Consider the following 20,986-nt stretch of genomic DNA (forward strand, 5'->3'; position numbering starts at 1 on the left):
ATCATGGGATTAATCACACAGCCCTATTTCATACCAACAAAGGTAAACTTTCCAGATCTTACAATAGATTTTTCTCGTAACTGGCCTCAATTAAAGTGTTCATCACCAATTCTGAAAAACCTTGCCCTGAATCCTATTCTGTATCCCTGAGAAACAATATTCAGAACCCAGGTATCTTGAACTGACTGAGCCCAGACCTTCTAAAAAAAAGTGAAATATTCCAACTACCAGAAGAAGATCAAGATTAGGGGCAGCACCTTCCTGCTGATTTAGAGACAGATGAGGGTTTCTTTGACTGTTTAGATTTGTTTCAACTGGAAGAAGGCTTCCAAGAGGTTTTGGAAGAATCATTCTTTAGAGAAGAGGAGAATCTTTGGTTTCTTGACTGCCAAAAGGAAATAAAACAAAAAACACAATTAGAAGAGTTACCCTTCCCTTTGGATCTCTTATCCTGGGGAAGAAAAGCTCCATTACCTCCAGTGACAGAGATAATAACATCTAAATCCGGATCAAAATCTTCCTCTTGAAAGAAACAATCAAAAGTCTGGTCTTAGAAGCCATATCAGCTGACAACAATTTCAGCCATAAGGCCCTTATGGTTAAAACAGATAGAGCCATATTCTTGGCATTGATCTTGATGATAATATTAATTTAATTGCATATGAATGCATTAGCAGACCTAATAAAGTCTAAAAAATGTTGAGAATTTTCATCCATAAAGTAGCCGCTGTTGCAACTCAGGCAATGCGAATAGTTGGTCTGAATAGAATTCCAGTTTGTTGAAAGGCTTGTCTAGGGTAAGACTCTAATTTTCGGTCCATATGATCCTTGAAAGAGGTACTGTCCTCTAATGGAATTGTTGTACGCTTTGCTAAAGTGGAAATAGCTCCATCCACTTTAGGGACAAACTCCAAAACTTCCAAATTAGAGGATGGTAAAGTAAACATTTTCTTAAACCTAGATGGCTGGATTGTAAGAGACACCTGGCCTAGCCCATTCCTCCGTAATTATCTCAGTGATGGCATCTGGAACAGGAAAAAACACAGAAGCTTTAGAAGAAGGCTTAAAAATAAATGAGATCTAATTGCTTAACTGTTTGTTTCTCTGCCGGGTTACCATCCTGAATTCCTAGCGTAAATAATACTTCCTTAAGTAATGTAGAAAAATGTTCCAATTTAATATAAGGAAGAAAGAATCTGAATCTTGCTCAGAGACCGACTTTTGTGCTTCAGAGATACATTCACACTTAATAAATCTAAGAAATCTAAATCCTTCAGGATATCTTTAGTCAGATTTGATTTCATGATCCAGAGTGAGAAGGCAACTTCGCATTAAGGAGAGTGACAAAATTAGATATTTTATTCTTACTTGTAGGGGGCGCAGCCACCAACATTTCTGAAGAGCTCCCCTGTACAGAAACAATGAAGGATAGACTCCTTTAGAAATAGCAGCCATAGTAGAAAGATGCACATGCAACAGGAGATCCATACAAGTAGAACACAGATGAGCCGGAGGAATGGGCCTAAATCAATACATTGGAAATACTATTGCTGTTTAAATGGAATGATCGCAAAAATTCTCTGGTACTTTGGACAAGTTGTTCTCTGAAACTCCCAGTACTGAAGGGGTTAAAGACTAGCCAATTTACTACCTCTTTGGTGCGGATGTATTAACACTTAAGTGCACAGACTATTAGGGACAGTGTTTTTATACTGGTTTCTGGACTATATTAAATGCAACTCTTGCATTGTTGAGTGCGAACATGTCTTCTCTTACAGTTTGACAACTGAGCTGTTAGTCAGGTATACCATAAGAGTTTTTAAAGTGAAGGTAAAAGTTTTATTAATTTGAAGACGTCAATGCATCAATTAATATTACAAGGAGCTAATCGCTAAGTTTATTTTAATATTCTGTATAGATTTTGATAGTTTTTATATTTATTTGCCTACCGTTTCCATGAAAACTCCTCCCAACCTCTACTTCCTGATTTTCTTTGCTGTGACGTATAGAGTGGTCCCACCCGCTCCATACGGATATCTAAAGCGTGTTCACGATGATCGTCACTAATGCGCTAATTGGTGAATTCTCCAGCTACTGCACATGCGATATTCTAAAATCCCAGTCTGCAATGTGCATGCGTTAATTGCGGTTTGAAACATAGTATTACATAGTAGTTTCTCAGCCTACAACTGGCTGTTTCCTCAGGCTATGATCATAGCCTGAGGAAACAGCCAGTTGTAGGCTGCGAAACGCATTGCTTTTAAATAAAAATATTCCTTTTAACTAATACACTTGCTGCTGGATTTTATCTGGGAATCCATCTACACTCCTGCATCGGTTTTGGGAGCTATCTTATCTGCTGAAACCTTTGAAACAGTCAGCTGAGCGGCTGAGAAGTCCCAGTCTGTGTATATTGCACCTGGAGGTGCTTTGCTACATGAACCAGGAGGACCTCACTGGTGAAGAACTACTACAGAATTATCTCTGTGTCTGTTCAGTTTGCTGGGCAACTGTGAAGTTCCAGTCTGCTTCCTTGCACTTTTTGGTGCTATTTGTTTGTGAGTATTAGTCTTACATATTTTGCTTGTCCCTTGGTATTGTGGTATTAGGCCATTGGGCGCCTCTGTGTTTCTTTTTTCAGACCATCTGTTATTAGGATTTTGACCCCCCCTACGACAGAGAGCTGACCTTTGCAATCATCTGGAGCTATTGTGACTTACTGGATATCATTAGGTTTTGGACATTTATTGTGTTTCCAGTCATAAGGTTATCTCTTTATCACTGGTATTATGCTGTTCATTTTTAGAGTGTTGTTGTATACATTATTATTGTACTTTTTACATTGTGTTACATCTGTTTTGATTGAGAGCGCCCCCTTGAGGATTGGTGTGCTTCCACACACCATATCTATATATTTAAAAGAATAAATTATACTGTATTCATTCAATACTATGTTTTGCGAGTAAGAGATAATCTTTTTCAGAGGTAAAGTGATGTTCTTCTCAGTTTCAGAGAATGCGGGTATTCATAATAAAATCTATTCCACATGCGCAAAACTGGAGCGTGCTTTGATTCGAATATGGAGAATAAAATGATAGCACATGCACAGTTTAAATAGGAGGTGGGTGACGTAGTTTGACGGCCGCCTAACGGCCAGAATTTCAATTGGATGTTTTTAGAACATGATCAAGTAAAAAAAAAAAAAAAATTACGGGTTGAATTGGCTAAGCTTAAAAAATAGATTGATTACAATGATAACTTCATTTACCGATAATTTTGAAAAACCATGATGAATGAAAGTCATATGTATTTGGGACAAAGAATGTAATTCCAGATCGTCAAACAGGTAACTTTACATTCACTTTAACGATGGGCTAGATTACAAGTGGAGCAATATATTTACATGTGCCAGTAAAGAGGCAAATTTAAATAAACCAGTTTAAAGAGAAAGTACCCGGTTTTTAAAAATACTCATAAAAACAGGGGCACTTTCATTCATTAAACTTTTTAAGCATTTTTTTTAAAAAAAAAATACCTTTTTCCTTATGACAGCAGACCGGCGATCCTCCGCCCACTTCTCATGCTGTACTTAGCATTTCGATGACGAATCCGGCTTTCTCCAGTCATTGTGTGGCCTCACAAGCTGGATTCCTTGGGATGCATGCAATGATTGGAGGAGGCCGGATTCATCATTGCTGTGCAAAGTACAGTGGGAGCTGTAGGAGGAAGATCGCCGGTCTGCTGTCATAAGGAAAAAGGTACCTTTTTTTTTTTTTTTTTTTAAACGCTGCAATGTAAAGTTTAATGAATGAAAGTGCCCCTCTTTTTAAGAGTATTTTTAAAAACCGGGCACTTTCTCATTAAACTTTAAATTCACTTTAATGCTTTCACAAGCACTTGCAATTAACCAGAGGTCTTAACCAGAGGTCAGACCTCTGGTTAATTTAAAAAATGTCCCCAATTGCCCCTTAAATAAAGTGGACAGTGTGCGTTGCTATTACTGAGTGGAGCGCAAAAATTGCGTTTGCGAAAGCGCAATTTTGGGCTCCCCTCGTAATCTAGGCCTTTATGTTTTTATTCTGTGGAGGCTGCTATATACCCAGATAATAAAAATATTTGTTTTCTATTTGCATGCAGCCTTGTGACCCTTTGGCGCACAGATATGTGTGGCATGCTCTGTTCTTTTTGACTTGTCGTTAATAGATCCTTTAACTCCCCAGTCAAAGGCTTAGATACCTCCCCCACTTCCCTCATCCCCCAGTCATTCTGCAGAGGGAACAAGGAACAGTAGGAGAAATATCAGGGTGAAAAAAAGGTGCCAGAAGAACAAAAAACTACAGCCGCCTCATAGATAAAAACACGGGCGGGAGCTGTGGACTCTTCCCTTCAGAAGAAAATTAAATCATCAGGTAAGCATAATTTATGTTTTTCTTCTTAAAAGGGAAGAGTCCACAGCTGCAATCATTACTTTTGGGAAAAGAATACCCAAGCTAGAGGACACTGAATGCAAACAACGAGTGGGTACAAAAGGCGGCCCCTTTGAAAGGCACCACAGCCTGATTACTTAAAACCGAAAAAGTATAGACGACACATGTGAAAACCCGAAGTCCAGTTAACTGCATATTAGTTACACTAAACCACTCAGTCCCAGAGACTGTCAAGCCCAAACAACCTCTGAGGAGTCAACCCCTCGGATCACGACTCCCATGAAGGTACCGGCCAAGACAAGGACCGATATCTGCCCCCAAAAAGGAGAACAGAATCTCATGAAAATCCAAAGGATCAATCCACTTTGCAGAACATAGAACAACCCATGGTTGTTATACAATAGCAACACCCAGGGAGATGAACTCCCTAGAACACAAGGACCGAAGAAAGAGAGATCCATACACAGGGAAACATGTCCCAAAAAGGACTCGAGGAACACCCTCATATCCCTGACCCTGTACCATACCTAAAGGTACTCCAGGAAAATCATGAGTTCCCCGTTGCTTCATAATAAATCTAGAGCTGCAAGCTAGACAGCAGAGACAGCAGAAATAGGATAACTATCCCAGCAGCTAGTAAAGAGTTCTCCAAAAAGAACACCAACTGCTGAACAGGAACTCCCAATGACCAGTTTCCAGGTAGAAAGCTGATTCACCGTTGCTTAACCCAAACACCGAAGGCGTTTCAAAGCTTGTTAACACCCAGTCAAAGTGCAATAGCTGTAGATGGATTCAACCGTAAACCTTCCAAGGGCTCACAGCCCTCCGAATATCGGCTCCAAGGAATGCTCCCTCCCAGCATCCAATGCCAGTGGAAAAGAGGAGGACATCCAAGACCTCCCACAAAAGGAGAGAACCGACTCTAAAGAAACACGGTCAACCCTGCATAGAGTAACCGACCCCCAATTTTCCATCTAGGATAATGGTCCTAGCCCAAAGGCTAGTCAAGACCAAAGACAAGAGTCCCAGACTTCCAGAAGAGAAAAGAAGGGTCAATGTAGGAACAGAGCCCCCGGTTAGACCGCTGACCGTTACTACAAACGGTATGCTACCATGAGTCAGAATAGACATTGTGCTCGGGTGCGAAACCCTCCTACACGGCTGTTTTCTCAAAAACAAGGAACACTTCAAGGGAAGAAGGTCCTCAGACCCTCAGCATCCATATATCAGAATCCAACATATAGCAGGAGCCTCACTACATTGCAACTCCCCTTCCAGGATTCTGAAACGCAAGAAGGGAAAAACTCTTACACAAGGCAAGACACCAAGGACCCACAGGTCTCTCCAAACACTAAGGTAACTCCGAATCGCCAAATCGCCAACCTAGGAGAAGATACCTGGAGTCTACAGGAACAGCGTAAATGCGCCAGAAAACCAGTAGGGGACCGTCAGAGGGACCTAAAGCCTAAGCCACAAACAGATAGGCATCTCTCACATAGCCCCAGCCTCTACGGAGAAAGGCCCGCGGGACCACAAATATCTAGAGTGAGAACGAATTGTCCACAACCATCCAAGGAGAGACACGGACCCAGGTCAGGGTCCTCGAAAAAGGAATCAAACGAAGATCCAACTTCCAGAGGAACCCTAAGCTGCCTCCTACAAGAAGAAACGCACCTCAAAAGTCCGTAGACTAAGCGATCTAGCAATAGCCTGAAACCCAAGGACTTCCTTAATGGTCTAAGATTCAGCACCCAGGGCACTTGGATCGCAAAGAAATCTCGTAGGCAAGCGTTAATACGTGCTACACACACAGGCAAGGTAGCAACCAACACCCAAAGCTGAATGAGAAACCTGTGCCCTGCTTGCCATCCCAGAGAATCGTACTTAAGACACCTCCCACAAAGTCCATAACGGAGCATCGAGGATAATCCAAGACCTCCCACAAAGTCAACTACCTGACCCCAGAAAGGCAGCCCTCCATAACCGACAAGCCCCAAGGCTAGAGTTGCAATAAGGACGGAAAAACACCCAAACGTCGAGACCATGGTCAGACTAAGGGTAATGGAAGAGATAACAGCCAGGGATCATTGAAGAACCTATCTTCCAAAAATCTTCTTTATGCAGGCAAAAGCTGGAGATTCGCAGCTCCCCACAGAAGGCAGGGAACCCCTGCACACCAACTCTTAAGTTACACAACTCTGAGCAGAGAAATAACATGCCCGCGCATCCAGACTATATGATCCACCCAAGGCGGGAAGGAAGGAAACTCCGCCACCGCAATAAAATGCTTAATAGGTTAAAGAGTCAGCGTCCGGAAGAACCTCGAGTGAAAATGCAAACCATTAATCACTTGGCACACTAGACCACATAGGTCACACACATCTCCCAACTCCAAAGAATGGAATAACAGTTCTGAGTCCCCGGGGACCTGAGAACCAAGATGACCTCTGTAAAAACAGATCCGTATCCCAGGCGAGAAGCCCAAACAACCAACCTAGATTGGTACACATAACCCTCCGTTCGGAGGGGATGTATTGAATCAACAGGCCTCATACATCAGTAGGATCCGAGCCCGGAGTCCATAGAATAGGTCACGTGACATTCAAAATCCAACAGGATTAATCAACACCACGAGGGTGACATTAACCCTGGTAACAGTCGAAAAAGCATCCGACCAGTACCTGCTTGATATAAGGACACTCTAGGACTGTCCAAGGTCCAAGAAAATTTGTCTCGAAGGATCGATAAATGAACTAGAAAAACATAATTCTATTATTCAACAAGTGCGCAACTTCCGAGGAAGTGCCGGTTCCAGAGAAGAACGTTTATAAAAAACGAAAATCTAACAGGCATGAGCTTAAGAAAAAAAATAATTAAACGCATCCATCCGGATCAAAATAAAATGACGGCAGCACCCCTCAGATGAACGCCAAAGGTGAATGAGGACGACAACGGGACCAGCCGATTAAAAGCCCCATTTTCCCAAGCTCAGAACTGGAACCGAAAATTATAAACAAAAAGAAAAAACGGCGATGTTAAGGAGATTGGCTTCATCCCCAAATGTCAGATCCATTTTGCCATCCAGCTTCTAAGGCCTCGGATCCCTTGGCCCGCTAGGACTGGGATCCTCCAACATTGCCAAAACATGTCTTAAAAGAACATGAAGGAAGAGCCAGCCTATAACGGAAGGCAAAATCATCTCTCGCCAGATCAATTGAAGACCCTGGCCCCGAGATAGGAGCCCCTGAAACCTAAGGGGCCAATGCTTCCCCAGAAGGCCGAACTGAATCGGGCGATCCCAAGCTCAACGGGCCCTGGTTAACAGAACACGGACAGTATCTTAGAAATACTTCACTTGGGAGATGTAAATGATTCAGAGCCATAGAAATCGTCATGCAGAACCTTGCCGTAACCTCTGCAGGAAACAAGCCACCCTCCGGAGGAGTAAAGGCCATAGGGACACCTGCTTGTGTAGCCGGGAAATGGCTGGGGCACTCACCACCTCCTGTGAACCAGACAATCCCTGAGCAAGACTCTTTCAGTCGCACACAGTCAGCATACAGAAGTGAAAAACAATGTAACCGCACCCGTCACAAGGTGCACCGTGCCAGTCACGAAAAGGGAGTGCAATCTTGAAGATTGTGTCATTAAAAGAAGGCCCTTAATGTTCCGAAAAGGCTGTGAGCCTAAGTATAGCTACACATTTGCAGATAGATCCATAGAACAAACATGATTAAAAATCCCCCCTGTTCAATAACCCCCCTCAGGAGATATTAACCCATGATTACTTATTAAGATAACAGGAGTCCCACTGGGACCCTACCTTGTTTCGTTAACATCACATATCGAAATAAAATGAAACGATCTTACAGGAATCTACGCCGTGGAACAGGAACACGGCCCTTCAAGTGTGACAGACATGTTCTGACATGGACTTGAGTGACGAAAGGTAGGCAGCGAAACCCGTCAACGCTGATTACCAAGGAGCTGTTAATATGAGTCGGGATGGGTTCGCAGGAAAACTCTCCCTGCATCTCTGGACTGTCATCCATGCTCTCACTGAGAGGCTGACAGGATTACTTAAAACTCCAGTCCCATTGCGAAGAGCACTACCCTCCATAAGAGACTATCTTGAACTTCTGACACTTCTATGCCAACCTCCTGTGAAGAAAGGCAAAGAATGACTGGGGGATGAGGGAAGTGGGGGAGGTATTTAAGCCTTTGGCTGGGGTATCTTTGCCTCCTCCTTGTGGCCAGGTTCTTTATTTCCCAAAAGTAATGAATGCAGCTGTGGACTCTTCCCTTTTAAGAAGAAAATATTATTATTATTATTATTAATACTCATTTGTATAGCAGTGCAAAATTCTGTACATCAACACTTTCTCTTCTGCAAAATTACAGGAAAGGGGGGCACAATTAAAATATTTTGCAAAATTATTTTACTATACATAATAATTTTATATTAAAAATTCAGCGTCTCATGTCCCTATAAAGTCTGTTGTGTTATTCAAAAAACCAATTACAGTAATTAGACAATGTCTGTGTGAAGTAATCACAAAAATTATTAGACATTATAATAATAATAATAATAATAATATCTACTAAAAGTTATCCATCATATCAGTATTAACATTTACCTACTTCTTTAATTTGACTATTTTGGCTTTACAAATGTTTCTTATATCTACGTTTTTCTATCTACTAATATTTTTATTTCAACAGAGACAATATATTTCACTGTACAAGGAAAGCAGTAAATAAAGACAGGACATAAGGGATTAGAGGTCCCTGCTCCAGAGGGTTTAAATACTATACAATGACAAAGTCTGACTGGTGCTACAAAAAACACTGGCAGAACCCAACAGATCAGCTCTACTTTTATATCAAGTTCATTAAAACTGCTCACTGTTCCAAAGACAAGTCTACAGATGCTTGCATTTGTAGCTGTCAGAAAACTGCTACTCTGTAATAGCTTTAGCTTCATGTGACTATAATTGCAAAAAAAGCAGACAATTAAATCCTTAACTGGTATAGCTAATAATTGTATATAGACATTTAAAAAGGACATATAACCATGCTGTAGCTGTACTACCTTAATGCAGTACTGGATAGTTATATTTTTTTTCCCTCTCAAACTTGTTAATGATTAGCCTTATTATTATAGTTCAGTCCATACTAGGTTTTGGTAGAAACTGTTCAGAAGCCTTAATAGCAAGGCTTAAAAACCTGGATTTCAGGGCTCTTGCATTGCTCTATATTTGCATTGTGTTGGAGTTTAACAGCAGTTGAAGCATTTGAGCCCTGCATAGTCTCTATTTGTTCTACTGACTGTGCATGTCATTCTGGGAATTATAGTCCCAGTGTCTTCATGAGAACCATAAATCTCAACATGACATTTATGTGTGATGCCAGTGCACGCAACTTGTAAAACATTAATCTGAGGGAAATTAGTTTCAGTTAGAGCATTCAGCTGCCCGCACAACAGCACATCTGAGGAGGTGCAACTCAGCAGTTTGGGTGACAGTGCTGTACCGCTCCCCGTCAAATAATTTTCAGGTAGTGGAATAGAGGACAACAAATTGTGAAGTGTAGGTGTACTCGGTTCCTGAAAGGAAAACATTTTTGAAGGAGACCAGAGCTGAGAAGCCCTGCATCTATTAGACTTGAGACACTATAAAGGCAAGTAATTTGCATGGTATCAGAATGATAAATAAATAATAAAAATAACTCATTGCCCTCCAAACAATACAAAACAATAGTTATTAACTCACAATTAGCTGAATTCTCTGTATTATTTTAAGACAAATGGTTTATCATTATTGTGTACGCTACTGGTTAACAAGGGGTTACTTTTCTTTCCTGTGTATGCATTGTTTATATATGAAGGTGTGAGTGTACAGAAGTTAAAACATTTCTGCTTCTACATATTGAACCTATTTCTCAAACCCTGCTTTACAGCAGTGTTTCCCCTTCCCTATAATCACCCTACCTATGTCAAGACAATTCTACCTATATGGTGTTAGGGACAGATTGTCAGGATATCTGAACTAGAACACAGGTGAAATCAGTTGATTTAGTAACTATGGTTTTTAGTCTGCTCTCACCCACAGACATCCTGAAAACCTGGCCTGTTAGTGTTTCCTAAAAAACAGGATTATGAAAAACTGCTCAGGATACATCCTTTGATTTTTCATGTAGTAAGTTCTGATTTATCATAGTTGATGTCCTTTAGGGGCTATTAAGGTTTCTTACCTTATTCTGCTTCCCTTGATCTTAGTCAGGCGAGGTAACTTCGGACCTCTGCTGTTTTTTTTGGCTGCTGGCGTTTCTTCGCTATTCCGTCACAGTTGTGCCACTTCCGTGTTTCTCGTCACGTGTGTGGATTCCACCAACCAGAGCGCTATTAACCGTTAAAATAAAATTCCAGCAGTTTGCTTTGTCCTCCCAAAAAATTCACAGTTTGTGTTCAAACTGAAGGAGTGACCAGGTACATTTACGCCAATCATGGGCCTTTATCAAGATGATCTATTTGGGAGGACAAAGCAAACTGCTAGAATTTTACTTGAACAGCTAAACAGCTCTCCGGTTGGTGGAATCCACACACGTGACGAGAAACACGGAAGTGGCACAACTGTAAATAGCGAAGAAACGCCAGCAGCCAAAAAACCTGCAGAGGTCCGAAGTTACCTTGCCCGACTAAGATCAAGGGAAGCAGAATATGGTAAGAAACTTAATAGCCCCTAAAGGACATCAACTACGAAAAGTGTGAGCTGAAAGAAAGGCAAGTAAAACTCACAGTTTGAAAAAGTTGTTTGAACCGGGGGAATTAAAGAAGCCATACTTGCCCTGACTAAGAGGGGACACTATCTATATACAGAGGTATACACACTGACCATCAATGAGCTACAAAACAGTGACTTTTCCAATGATAAAGATCTGGTAATAGCCATCTTGTGGACATTGCATTTGGAATTTCCTATAAAAGTACAAAGTATATGATCATATGATCTAACTATTACTGCTATTTTCATTGCCGATTTTATTTTAATGTGTCTCTTTATTTTTTCTATTTATTTTGTGCAATTTGCATTTAATAAGTTTTATATATAGGATAACCATAGAATAAATTTCATCTTTATATTATCCTGGATGGTGTTGCTTTTTTAGCACACTTTTTGATTGTACATATTTATTTTTAGAAAAGTTGTAGAGGCTTTTCTTTTTCTGAGTTGCTAACACATCAGGGGGTGAGATAGGTTTGACCTTTGTGTTTCTCTCACTGATTATATGGGACACAATGAAGATATTAGTTATATCCTTTTATTAGAAATTGCTGTGTGTGGGGGTAATTTTCAGCATACAGTCCTTGGGGGTTTTCTATTTTGTCCCTGCACTAATTTATCTGGCATAACTAATCTTCTGTAAACAGATTGTGTGTATGGAATCAGTATTTATTTTATCCAGTATACCCGAGACTGGCACTGTAGTTAAAAGAACTGGACCAAGCTTGCAACCAACAAAGGCAATAAGAGTGTTTCCAAGCAACAGCAGTAGCTTTTGCAAAATTGGAAACATCTGTTCAGTGGTTCTGGGTGCTCTATTTCGCTCTACTCCTGCAAGTATTACCTTCTCTTCCCCAAGTCAGATAAGCAGATTATCAACATAATCATTTATTATCATAGATTTGTGAAGATTTGCCAAATTCCACAGTGCTGAGCTCTGCTATAATTACTTCTTTACCAGGGGCAAGGTGTGGTGACTATGGTTACTAAGGATTATCTACCAGGAGACTAAAACCCTTGTGTACCTGCTACCACTGAGGGAGTTTAGTTTCCTCTATTGGGGTTAGGGCATGTGCTGTTTACATAATGTGCTGCAGGGAAGCTGGTTAACATGTGTACTCCACAGTAGTCATTTCTAAAAGCTCTCTCTTGATTCAGGGGTTTGTATAATATTTCTGTTGGGACCGAGGTCTTTTCGGGATTTCTCTTTATTGGCGTCCCTGAATTCACTTTTTTTTTTTTTTTATTAACTTGTTTTAATGTCCTGAATAATTTTATTTGTATCTCTGCTGGAGCTGAGATTTCTGACTCTGACCAGGCAATCACTAATAAGAAGAATATGCATAAAGCTAAACATCCAGCTTTCATCACCTTTATTAACCCCTTAAGGACCAGCGACGTACCCTGTATGTCGCTGGCCTTTTTTTGGGACTTGACTGTTTTATAGCGCGGTCTTGCCACCAGCGTTGAGACTGCTCTATTCCACAAAGCCTGCTGGAGGGAGGGCATTAATAGCGTGTTCTTGCTAGACTTGTGCTATTATGTCCTGAAAAAACCCTTAAAGACCAGTGACATACAGGGTACATTGTGGTCATTAAGGGGTTAAGTAATGACTGGGAAGCGTACATTTCTGAGCTTACTTTTACTTCTCACATTATCCATTTGGTTTCAATTTATTTTCCTTTGATTCTTCCATTCCTTAAAGGGACACTGAACCCAAATGTGTTCTTTCGTGATTCAGATAGAACATGCAATTTTAAGCAACTTTCTAATTTACTCCTATTATCAAATTTTCTTCATTCTCTTGGTATCTTCTTGCTGATTGGTGGATAAATTCACCGACCAATAAACAAGTGCTGAACAGAGTTCTGAACCAAAAGTTTTCTGGCTCCTTAGTTCTCTTGCTATCTTTATTTGAAAAAGAAGGCATCTAAGCTATGAAAATTTGATAATAGGAATAAATTAGAAAGTTGCTTAAAATTGCATGCTCTATCTAAATCACAAAATCATTTATTTCGGTTCAGTGTCCCTTTAAGTTTGCCTAATATGGAAGCACATTTGTTCTATGGTCTTTTTTGACATTTTGGAAGGATTTGTTGATCTAAATACTATAAGCAGTTTTCCTATTCTAAAGCTTAGGGGCAAAGGGTTGACACATTTTCTCACTTAATTTCCTTAACTTTTTTTCCTTCTACCATGTTTCTGTCTACCCCCCACACCACCACCACCACCACCATTTCTTCTCTACATTGTGAATTTCTGTTATTACATTATTCTGCAGTTCTATATGTTCCCCTGACTCATCCACACAGTTTATTAATCTCTTTAGTGCCTCACTACCCTACAATCTGTCCCGGTGACACATATGCCTTCATTTTAATGCTTTTAATATCTCTGTTGACAATCCTACTACCCATTGTTTTTCAAAGGGCTCTAGTCTAATTCTTCCTAAAGGCTTTCATGGTCTACCAGTCAGCAAAGATGACATTTGATCTATCTAATCTCTAGCAACTGATGTAATGCTTATAACTTTACTAACCTCCCACTTCTGCTCTCTGATCACAATCACTAACACCCACTGCTTCCCATCAATCTTATACCACTATAAGATTCCAAAGTAGTATAAACTAGGCTGATTCCCAACATTTCTACCTACATCTCATCTTCCAGCTGCACTGGGCAGTAAATATATCTCTTTATGACTCTGCATTAACCTCAGCCCCCTCATGATCCCTCCTAAGTCCTGCACTCTGCATTCTCTTCACCAACGGTATTATATCCAGCTGACACACTATATGCAGAAATGCTCTTGCAATGCTGAGCAGAAGTGGAAGAAAACATACACCTCAGCTAACTTTTTGCACTACAAGTTTATATTACACTCGCTACACTCGTGTCAAAAATTCCTGTAGGCAGAAATACTTTACTTTTCAAATGTTACATCAACTGTTCTCTAACTGCGAACATGTATTCTCCACTGTTAATGCCATTTTTTAGCCCACTGCCCCCCTCAGTACAAGACTACCAACCACTTAAAACAAAACAATCAGTTACATCAGATTAGGTATCTGCCCTCTTATGCTCCCATCTCACAAAAACCTGCTTCCCTACCTTTCATCTCCTCTTACACACACATTCAATACATACTTGTGCTCATTTCTATCCCTTAAACATGTATATTTAGCAAATTATTCTGTTGCACATAATCTGTGCCTTTAACACTTTGAAAGTTTAAGTGCCACAAAACATGATTCTAGGTTTCCTTTTCAGTCTTCACAGCACTGGTTCCTTAACATAATCTTGTGAGTTTCAGTATCAACTGTATACTGATGACACCCAAATCCACTACTGTTAGAGTGGAGCATCACAGCTTTGAAATCCTCTCGGTACCTAAATCTGGACATCTCCAAAACAGAGCTGCTTTTAATTCATTATTCCTAACCTAAAATGCGGATAACTCTGACTTATCACTTAAACTTGTCAATCTACACAGCCTTGGTTTTATATCTAATTCAGATCTTTAAAGAAATATTAAACCCAATTTTTTTTTCCAATTTACTTCTATTATCAAATGTGCTTAGTTCTGATGGTATTCTTTGTTGCAGAGATACCTAGGTAGGTGTGTCGGGCACTACAGGGCATGAAATAGTGCTGCCATCTCGTGCTCTGGCAAATGGACAACATTCTTACAAAACTGCTGCCATATAGTGCTACAGACACGTGCACACTTCTGAGCTTACATCCCTGGATTTCAACAAAAGATACCAAGAGAATGAAGAAAATCTTTATCGGAATCATGAAAGAAAAAACTAAATGTATATGGGATTAAAGTCCAGTCCTACAGGAGAAGGCAAAACACCCCACACAATAGAGCTTTAAGGAAGAAGAAATTCTGAATTCTTTAGTGGCTTGAAGAGAACATTTCAAGGCCCAAACTACAGCCAAGTTATGATGTGAACTCTCTAGTGTTTTTTTTTTTTGTTTTGTTTTGGTTTTTTTATAGCACTGGACAAAAATTGTTTTCAGAAGAAACAACTTAGGAAGGAAAGAGTAGTTTGTTCTTAAAACTGCTTTATCCTGATATAAAAAAAAAAATCAGGTAAGGAGAATCACAAGATAGAGCAGAAAGCTCAGATGCCATTCAGGATGAGGAATGGCTAAGAGAACCTTTCAAGACAACCGTTGTAGGTCCAGACGATGCATAGTTTCAAACGTCTGAGCCAAGTTAAAGTTACACAGAGAGGAAGCAGGCTGGTCTTATGCTGACCAAATCTTGAACAAAGGCTGGTCTTATGCTGACCAAATCTTGAACAAAGGCTTGAATGTCAGCCATTCTTGAAATCTTCTTGTGATACAAAACTAAAAGGGCAGAAATTTTGCCTTTAAGGAGCTAGCTGATAACCCCTTATTCAGACCATCCTGCAAAACATTTTAAGAATTTAAGAAATCTGAAGAGTATAGTAATCTTAGACTCACACCAGGAAAGAAAAAACTTTCCAAACTTTGTGATAAATATGTCTTGTAACAAGCTTTATGGCCTGAATCAAAGTAGCACTTGATCTGGAAGAAAAAAAACTCAGAGACAAAAACAAATATTTAATTGCTATACCATCAAATTGAGACACTTGAGATCTTGATGGAAGAAGGGACCTTGAGAGAGATAAAGTCCTTCCTGAGAGGAAAATAAGGCTGGCTTAAGGACAATTTTACCAGATCTGTGTACCAAGTCCATGACAGAGCAATGAAAATCAGAGGCCCTTTCCAGTTTTATCCTGGCTATTATCAATGTTTTCAAAGAGCCAATCCAAATTGTTATTATTAAAGGGCCATAATGCCCAAATGTTTAAACACTTGAAAGTGATGCAGCATAGCTGTAAAAAGCTGATTAGAAAATATCACTTGAACATCTCTATGTAAAAAAGAAAGATATTTTACCTCAAAAGTTCCTCAGTAGCCACCTCCCATTGTAAAGGATTTCTAAGCAGCATTTTAGTGTGTTTGTCCTGGGACATCTGAAGGGACTAGCATCGTGCACTCTCATATTATTTCACCAATCAGGTAAAGGAAGCTTACTATGAAATCTCATGAGAGTTAAGTCAAATCTCATGAGATCACATTAAGAGTTCATGACCTCAGCACTTCTGATGCTGATTGGCTGCTGTTCATTTCTTCATTTTTTTAAAATTTTTTACCTGCAGCTGGGAGCAGCTGAGTATAACTTTTTACACAGAACTTACTCTGCTGAGCTGAGGAAATTGTGAGGTAAAATATCTTCCTTTTTTACATAGAGATGCTCAGGTGATATTTTCCTGTCAGCTTTTTACAGTTATACTGCATCAGTTTCAAGTGATTTAGCATATGATTATTATGTCCCTTTAAGTTAAAGTGAATGTCAATTTTGATGCTAAAGTGCCCGGTTTTTAAAAATTAGATTAAAAACATGGGCACTTTAATTCATCAAAATTTACATTTCACTCCTGTTGAGAAAAAAAAAATTACCTTTTAATCTTCACAGTAGCTTCAGCTTCCTCCACCCGTCGGAAAGTCTCTTCCTGGGTCTAAAATGAGGAATCCGGCTTCCTCCAATCAGAGTGTTGAATCAGACACTGATTCCCCCAGGGGGGAAGCCGTGATTGGAGGATGACCTATCCATCATTTCTGACATCAGAAATGGCTTGCAACAACCGGAGGAAGTTGGAGCTGCTGTGAAGATTAAAAGGTAAGGTTTTTTTTCTCAACAGGAGTGAAATGTAAATTTTGATGAATTAAAGTGCCCCTGTTTTTAATAAAAAGTTTAAAAACCGGGCACTTCAGCATCAAAATTGACATTCACTTTAATATGTTTTCTCCTTCCAATAAAGTACACCTGAAAAGATGATCAAATATGAATGATTAACCTATTAAAAGGAACAGAAAGGTAAAAAAATTAAATGTGTGTGGGCGCATTTCAATATGAAATAGAAGCATTTTTGCTATATACTTTCATCAGCAAAAAAACTTTTAGTAAATATTATCACTGGTTTTCTGCGGCATACACACATATCCTGTGAGGGCATGTGCACCAGTATTTAAACACCATGCCTGCTCAGAGAGCTGCTGTTGGTGTGTATTGCTTCTAAAAGGCATAATTTATGTTATTGTCATACTACAATCATGTGGAGTAGTCGATACCTGGATTGGCTACCCGGCAGAGGTGGTATTGTGTCCTCAGCCTGGAAGAGGTTAATGTGAATTGCTTTTTTCTGTGTGTGAAATTGGCTTTCAGAAAGCTGTAAGCTGAGACCCCCCTCCTTCCCCCCCTCCTTAGTAGTGTAACTGTGTGTAGGAATGCAGAACGCTCCTCCCCTTGGAGACTGATAGTGGGAGCTAAGACTTGTTTGCATTGGTTGAACCCGTAAATTATAACCAGGGTGTTGTCTTTGACAAGACAAAGGAAGTTTGGTTTAAGTATGCAACAGAGACTTTTTAGTCAGAACTGCCCGGGGGACCAAACCACTAACATCAGGACCGGCATAACCACATATCTAAAGGAACTTGGTAATAAGTTAGATATTGTGTGTAATTCTTTTCATGTCCCATTTTCTTTTTAAAGAACTGTAGCTTTGCATTTGTATGTTATTTTGAATGTCTATAATTTTGCAATGTGTAACCTGTATTGATATTTTGTTATTAAACACGTAGAAAATCTAATTCTGTCTTTTGGGCGCTAATATTCAAATTCACACTCCTGTTGAGACAAGGTTAAAGGCACATTACCTAATTGTTAAATAGTGTGAGTTTTTAGGGGTTCCCCAAAACTCCCCTTTAGTTTAAAAGTTTTGGTGGTGGCAGCAGGGAAATTGTTAGAGCAGTGTGGACAAGATTTGGGGGCTAATGAGGTGTCCCCCTTTTAAAGGTCCTTTTGCAGAGTTGCAAGGTTAAGGGAACCAGAGCTGTATGCCATTAACCCCTTCATGTCCACACCCCTCTATTGTGACGCTGAGAAGGTTTGATTTGTCACAGTTATACAAGTCACTAATGTACTGTTTGAATACTGGTGTACAGGCCTTCAAAAAATATGTGCATATCCTTCAGAAAAACAGTAATAACTTTTACTAGAAGCAATGTAGATAATGAAAGTATATTGCAAAAATACTTCTATTTTAAATTGAAATGCACACTTCTTTTTTTTAACCTTTCTAGACCTTTAAACTGGAGATAACATAATTTATGCTTACCTGATAAATTCCTTTCTCCTGTAGTGTGGTCAGTCCACGGGTCATCATTACTTCTGGGATATTAACTCCTCCCCAACAGGAAGTGCAAGAGGATTGTTACGGTACCAACTATATACCAAGGGTTAATACCAGATGAACAATGTCCTGCATACAGTATCAGCACTTCACAACCTTGATCAGTTTCCCTGCAAACATGAGACCAAGCTCCACATTTCAGGTTTAAAACAGGATAATAACTTTATTTGAAGGCAGCACACAGATTTATACAGGTTTTTGACCCCCCCACAGATGGGGGTTGAAAGAATGTTGTACATTAGATAAAAGGGAGAAGCGCCCTTGACATGATACAATAGGATTATATTACTTAAACACTTCAACCACAGGACACTCTTGACTCTCCTTATCACTTAGGCGTTTTTCTCTCTGGAGGTGATCAAACAATAGAATGCTAAGCATTAATTAGATTGTAGCTGGAGCCAGCCACTTGTGGTTAGAAAATAAAGTTAACACTTTCAGTCCTGACCGAAGGGTCTGTCACAAGGATCACCCAGCAGAGCTGCTATATAGCTCCTCCCCTCTACGTCACACCCAGTCATTCGACCGAGAACCAACGAGAAAGGAGAAGCCAAAGGGTGCAGTGGTGACTGGAGTATAATTTAAAAATTTAGACCTGCCATAAAAAACAGGGCGGGCCGTGGACTGACCACACTATAGGAGAAAGGAATTTATCAGGTAAGCATAAATTATGTTTTCTCCTGTTAAGTGTGGTCAGTCCACGGGTCATCATTACTTCTGGGATACCAATACCAAAGCTAAAGTACACGGATGACGGGAGGGACAGGCAGGCTCTTTATACGGAAGGAACCACTGCCTGAAGAACCTTTCTCCCAAAAACAGCCTCCGAAGAAGCAAAAAAGTGTCAAATTTGTAAAATTTGGAAAAAGTATGAAGAGAAGACCAAGTTGCAGCCTTGCAAATCTGTTCAACAGAGGCCTCATTCTTAAAGGCCCAAGTGGAAGCCACAGCTCTAGTAGAATGAGCTGTAATTCTTTCAGGAGGCTGCTGCCCAGCAGTCTCATAAGCTAAACGTATTATGCTACGAAGCCAAAAAGAGAGAGAGGTAGCAGAAGCTTTTTGACCTCTCCTCTGACCAGAATAAACGACAAACAGGGAAGACGTTTGTCGAAAATCTTTAGTTGCCTGTAAATAGAATTTCAGGGCACGGACTACATCTAGATTGTGTAGAAGACGTTCCTTCTTCGAAGAAGGATTAGGACACAAAGATGGAACAACAATCTCTTGATTGATATTCCTGTTAGTGACCACCTTAGGTAAGAACCCAGGTTTAGTACGCAGAACTACCTTGTCTGAATGAAAAATCAGATAAGGAGAATCACAATGTAAGGCAGATAACTCAGACTCTTCGAGCCGAGGAAATAGCCATTAAAAACAGAACTTTCCAAGATAACAATTTGATATCAATGGAATGAAGGGGTTCAAACGGAACACCCTGTAAAACATTAAGAACTAAGTTCAAACTCCATGGTGGAGCAACAGTTTTAAACACAGGCTTAATCCTGGCCAAAGCCTGACAAAAAGCCTGAACGTCTGGAACCTCTGACAGACTTTTGTGTAAAAGAATGGACAGAGCTGAAATCTGTCCCTTTAAGGAACTAGCGGATAAACCCTTTTCTAAACCTTCTTGTAGAAAAGACAATATCCTAGGAATCCTAACCTTACTCCATGAGTAACTTTTGGATTCGCACCAATATAAGTATTTACGCCATATTTTATGGTAAATCTTTCTGGTAACAGGCTTCCTAGCCTGTATTAAGGTATCAATTACTGACTCAGAAAAACCACGTTTTGATAAAATCAAGCGTTCAATTTCCAAGCAGTCAGCTTCAGAGAAATTAGATTTTGATGTTTGAAGGGACCCTGGATCAGAAGGTCCTGTCTCAGAGGCAGAGACCAAGGTGGACAGGATGACATGTCCACTAGATCTGCATACCAAGTCCTGCGTGGCCACGCAGGCGCTATTAGAATCACCGATGCTCTCTCCTGTTTGATTCTGGCAATCAATCGAGGAAGCATCGGGAAGGGTGGAAACACATAAGCCATCCCGAAGGTCCAAGGTGCTGTCAAAGCATCTATCAGAACCGCTCCCGGATCCCTGGATCTGGACCCGTAACAAGGAAGCTTGGCGTTCTGTCGAGACGCCATGAGATCTATCTCTGGTTTGCCCCAACGTCGAAGTATTTGGGCAAAGACCTCCGGATGAAGTTCCCACTACCCGGGATGAAAAGTCTGACGACTTAGGAAATCCGCCTCCCAGTTCTCCACTCCCGGGATGTGGATTGCTGACAGGTGGCAAGAGTGAGACTCTGCCCAGCGAATTATCTTTGATACTTCCATCATTGCTAGGGAGCTTCTTGTCCCTCCTTGATGGTTGATGTAAGCTACAGTCGTGATGTTGTCCGACTGAAACCTGATGAACCCCCGAGTTGTTAACTGGGGCCAAGCCAGAAGGGCATTGAGAACTGCTCTCAATTCCAGAATG

General features: G+C 40.3%; 1 protein-coding gene across 1 annotated transcript in view; it reads right to left on the reverse strand.

The window, feature by feature from the left end:
* The window catches only part of REV3L (REV3 like, DNA directed polymerase zeta catalytic subunit), a 471,052-nt gene that overhangs the window by 361,268 nt on the left and 88,798 nt on the right, over positions 1 to 20,986 (reverse strand). The gene's annotated exons all lie outside the window — the stretch shown is intronic.

This window comes from Bombina bombina, chromosome 4 (genome assembly GCF_027579735.1).
Source record: "Bombina bombina isolate aBomBom1 chromosome 4, aBomBom1.pri, whole genome shotgun sequence".
NCBI classification, from domain to species: domain Eukaryota; kingdom Metazoa; phylum Chordata; class Amphibia; order Anura; family Bombinatoridae; genus Bombina; species Bombina bombina.